Consider the following 5,920-nt stretch of genomic DNA (forward strand, 5'->3'; position numbering starts at 1 on the left):
CACGAAAATCAAGTTGAAATTGAAAGGACTGAACCAATTTTTTGTCATATCTCCGTGAAAAAAATGTACTTTTTCGATTTAAGTAGGTGTCTACAGATTCATTCTTATCTATTGCAGACAATATACGATCAACTTTAAACAAAACACAAAAATCAATAATATTAGCTTGTAAAAAAACCCATAGAATACAACAACTGTAAAACTGTAGATGCATGAGGTATAAATTTGCGTTAATAACAAACTGTTCAATTTGGATTCAAACAAGGACAATAGTAAGTTTGAACTATTTAATTAATTTTGGTGATTGTGAGTGAATAGGTTATACATTTACCGACCCGATTTCAACCTTATAACATGACTGTATAAACATATTTTCTCATAGATATCGAAACTTGTTCATTCCTGTTTGTTTTTAAATAATGAAATATGCTAGGGCTTCATCATTAGAATAAAAAATATAAAATCTTAAATGAAAAACAAGTTTACAATTGTTTACAATTTCGTTTTTTTTTTCCAGAGTATCTGTACAACTTAAAGAGCTAAACAAAGACAAGAAGGACACAATTTGATGCATTTGTTGAATGTCCAAGAGAAAACAACTAGACTTTATTTGTAATAATGAATTAAGCAATGATTTGGCGAGTGGAGAAATATATACAGTCTCCAGACTTTGGCTTAATTCCCCCTGCAAAAATAATCAACAGAGTAAGGTTCAAGCCAAGGGTTCGACTTGTAAAGGACAGACACAGAGCAGGCAGGGTCATCTACAATACCAATGATTGGATGGGTTCAAATGTGATGGTTAAGTAAATGATGGGAAACTTCCGAAACAGATGGACAAAGACAAATGTCTCAGAACGTTTTGAAGTTTCAAATTGTATTTTTATCTTTAATCTTATTATTAAAAAATGTTTTTAACCATTTGAAAAAAATCAAAAATGCGCATTGATAATTTTTTTTTCAAACTTAATCCCATCTTAGATTATTGATTTAATTGTAAGAACAAATTGGACATTATTCCATTCAGTGAATGATGGTGATTGATCACATGTGCTGTGATTATTATATAATTTTTTTGTACTTTGTTTTTTTATCAGAACTATGATGAGCTAGCTGCTTCATCGGAAAATTCAACATAAAGCAATAAGACGAAACAGCCAAGAAGTGCAAAAATACATGTCAGTAAAATGTCAGGAAAAATACTGAAGATAAATAGAATAAATATGGAAATTACTTATATCTTTCATGTTCTGCATGAATGATAAAGTTTAAATACGATAATTTAATATTGTTGCCGGCAGATGATGGTTTAGCATCTACGAACTGTTTTCTCCAAATCCGTCCAGGTATTCTCAACCTAACAGAAAATTTGCATTTACATTTAAAAGATATACTGAAAAGTTTTTATCGTTTTTAGAAAAGTAAAGGGTTTAGCTCTGGTATAGGTTTTTCAGAATAATATTATAATTGATTTTAGATAATAATGTGCATGGCACAATACTGAATTTAAACGAATATTTTTATAAATAAATTACGTGTAAGTCACAGAAAGTGTGACTTACACAGCGATGTTTAAGTCAAAAATAAGTTACAGTAATTTCAATCAAGAACTGTAGTTTTATCAATATTCGTTGAATACCAATATTCATGGATTTCAATGTTAAGTTGATCCACAAAATTAAATGTTTCTTGAAGTGCAATTTTTACTTACATTTTGAATTCAAAAGATATTTGGCCACACATTTATGTATCTTGAAACTGTGATTTTCATTATATTTATCAAAATTATAATACCCCTGAATATTAATGAAACCACAGTATTTGGTTTGAAATTTCATCACACTTAAGTTTGGCTGTTTCATTGTTGTTGTTTACAATTTTAAAGAATCCAAAAAATTGCATCTAAAAATTTACACATTGAGAAACAATATGGTTTTGGCATTGCATATATATTTATTTAATGGTGTTATTTCACTTTTAGAATTTGTGTTTCTTAGAAATTTTGATCGATTTGTCTATGAAAACGATTAAACGTCCTTCTCACGATACAAATTTTGATTGTTATACAAATTGAGAATTAAAATTTACCTGGTCATATTACCAAATAAATGCAACAAATGTGGTTCTACGGTTTATCATTATAAATTTTCTGATAGAACCGGCTGAGACGACATTTGACCACCCTAACCTTTATAATAGACAGTCGAACTTCAAAACATGCCGCTCCCCCCCCCCCCCCCCAAAAAAGCCCCAAACAAACAAACAAACAAACAAAAATTAACAGTCCTACATGCAGAATTCATTATCAGGAAAACCTTCATTACCATTCTATAAAAAGGAAAACATGTACCCATATCATATAATGAATAAAGAAAAAAGGTCAATATAGTTTTATTTTATTTACACTTTAATTATTACAAACTCCACAGATTCAAAGATAACAATAACATGTTCCGATTAAAATCAACCATATTTATTTGTCTCTCTAGGTTTCCAACAGAATATTTTTTCGTTCATATTAGTTTAAACAAACAGCACATAAACTGGTAATTACGTGCAAATGAGGACGTCTCGGAAATACCAATAATTAATTCAAATCTAAAGATTGGTAATCATGCACATGTATTTCGCTTTTGGACTTTCCATATCAATTATTGCTATTTGACATTACATAGAATCGGGACTGCAATGAGATCAGCTAATCACACAATATGTTCTAAAACTTCAAATACAGCTATTCTGAAGAACTATCAACAATTTTTTAACACTTTATAAAAAGGAATCTTTTTATTCTTTTAAAGCCTCTTTTTTTTTCAATACCACTAGTGATTTCTAAAGTTTAGAAGTTTTTTCTTTTGTTAGCGCCGCAAACTTTTTGACTAATATTGTTGTCTTTTAACATTTGTAACAAATAGATAACTTCGGAAGAGAGAACGAGACTGATATTAGCCAACTCGTACTTCTACATTCTACCCAACAGTTTACCTCAGATTTCAAACTCTTCATACTTCTGTAGTCAGAACTATCTAGCATGTATGCTGTCACGTTCAATTGCATGTGTTCTGAATCTACAAATAACAACGACAAATCACAAAACTCCAATAATAATAGGCCTGACACATTTAGCATCATTTATTGTCTGTTATAATTAAATTTCCACAGAAAAACAAGCCTATATTTTCGTCAATTTAATGTATCCAAAACTGATTTTTAACATTTGCTTGTTAAAAAGAAATGAAAATTTTGAATAACATCTGTGTCCTCTAAAAGTTACCAATTTAATTAATTTGATTAATAGAAATCACAATTAATCATTTAAAAACCCCAATAAAATTAGCTGTTGTTGAAGAAGTTTCAGTTGAAGTTACAGTTCTCAAGAAAGAACATGGTATACTACCGTTTCTGAAAAAATGACACTTGTTGTGGTAACTCTCGGTTTCATTGCAGCTGATGGAAGATTCGGGACGTTCTCGAAAATCTTGCATGTTTCATTGCATTCTACTTTAGTGGCTGGTAAGACTTTGTTTATTATAACTATTAAGGACGTTTTTTCAATTTTAGATAAATTTCATGAAAAAGTCACTTGTATTCCGTATTTATTTAAACATTTGCTTACTATTACATGCAATTGCAAGATTATAAAGTCACAGGTATATAATTTTCTTTGAAATTGTTAATTCAAATAGAATATAATTACAAATAACGGCAGTCCGATTTAAACCACCACTTCTTAAAGTTATCAGTGTCTGACAACTAGGCATACAAATGTAGATAGGAAGCCATCTTCACACGATCTTTACCGCTGTCTAATAAGGGAAATGCTTTCATTGCTTTATCAAAGTTAATGCAACTCTCAAAAGAAAAAAAAAGAAAAACTTCTTTTATACATCAACTTCAGTATTGAAGAGTTACATCCCATACAACAAATAAAAGCATGTCTTTGATTCGATGGTAAATTAGATTATAAGCAAGTGTAGAGGGCGTGAGAAAATGACCTCAAATCGATACCCTGACAAGGATAAAGAGAATTGTTAATGGTTAAATCTTACTTATTAAATAAAATTTTGAAATTACAAAGCGAAAATCTTCATATTGTATCGATAAGCAAAAAAAAAAAAAAAAAATAGAAAAATAATGGGGTATAAGTCACGTCCGATCTAAATTTAAAAAAAATCGTTCTCGTGTCATTTGCGAAACATTTATTATCGTTTTAACACGAAAACTTAGTTATAGTTGAATGAAAAATATCATTTTATTTCTCATGTATCAATGAGGAAAAAAATGTACTTTGCACATAAACTAGTTCTTTTGAGATTCATTCTCCTCTGTTGCAGTCAATATGAAATCAACTCTAAACGGAACACAAAATGAATGATGTCAGTTTATAAAAGAAACTCATAAATAATTTCACAATAAAACGATGAAATTATTATATTAGAGAATTTTTACATAAACTTGCATTTATAGTAAACTATATAATTGGGATTGAAACAAACATAAAACCCTGCAAACAAGGGAAATAGTTTGAACTATTTCATAAATTTTGGTGATTATGAGTAGATGGATTATATATTTACCGACCAGATATGATCCATTATAAAATGACTGTTCAAACATTTTTTTCAGTCCTTTTTTAATTAAAAAAATATAATAAGTTAACATTACTAGAATAAGAATTACATGTATAAACTCTAATTTTAAAACAAGTAACTCAAATGTTTAATAAATTTCGTATTTTTATTAATCTTAGGATATATGTACACCTTAAAGAGCTAATAAAGACAAGGGGGAAAACTTTGCTGAAGTTTAACAACTAGACTGTATTTGTAATAATGAATTATGCAATGGTTTGTCAAGTGTAGAAATATTTACAACTTCCAGACTTTGGCTTAATTTATCCTGCAAAAATAAGGTACACGCCTGATGAAGAACTGGATTGGTCAATCTACAATGCCAATTTTTAAAGGTTGAACGGGTCCAGATGTGATGCCGCTCGAAAGTGGTGGGAAACTTCCAACACAACAAATTTCAATTTAAAAAAAAAAAAATTGATTTAAGTTTATGGAAGAACTATGCTTAAACTCAACCCTAGACCATTTAGAATATGTGACATGAGTGTGTTGGTATATTTTTAGCTTCATGTTTCTTTAGGTTATGACTTTGAATATAATAAATTAAAATGTGTAGGAAACTGATCACATACAATGTGTTTATTATATTTTTTTTTATTAACACTGTGTTTGCTTAAAATTCTGATAAGTAAAGTGTTTCATCGGACACAAAAAAACCCACAAAAAACCCCACAAAAATGAGAAAGTCAAGAAAACAAACATCTTTGTTGTCAAAATGTACGAAAAATATAAAATATGATAATAAAAAATCATTAAAAATATAAAAATGTATTTTTGGTTTATGTTATGCACGAATAATTTACTTTAAACTTTAAAAAAAATTAGGATTGCTGGTCATAGGTTAATGTTATAGCCTCTCCTTACCAATTTTCACTGACCCTTTCAGGCTCTCCCAAGCTAACACAAATTTTTCACTTACATTTAAAAGAAATACAGAAAATTTCAGCAGAGCAATTATTTTGATAAGAGAAAAGGGCCATTATTTTGGCGTTTTTACAAAATTTACAAAATTGTACTTTAATTGGTAAGATATAGATGTGCATAGCGCCATAATGAATAAAAAAGAAAGTACATATGGAAATTTTGTCCGACTTGTCTTTGAAAACGATTCAAAGTTCTCAATATGCTACTACTACTACTACTACTTTTAACACAAGTTATAACCAAATTACGAAACATCGAAACCAAATATAGGATACCCAATTTTAACTGAAAGTGAAACCAATGACATACATCCGTCTTTACTAATTTTAAATACACATCACCTTAATGATAGGAATTTCAAAATA

This window comes from Crassostrea angulata, chromosome 2 (assembly GCF_025612915.1).
Source record: "Crassostrea angulata isolate pt1a10 chromosome 2, ASM2561291v2, whole genome shotgun sequence".
Taxonomy (NCBI): domain Eukaryota; kingdom Metazoa; phylum Mollusca; class Bivalvia; order Ostreida; family Ostreidae; genus Magallana; species Magallana angulata.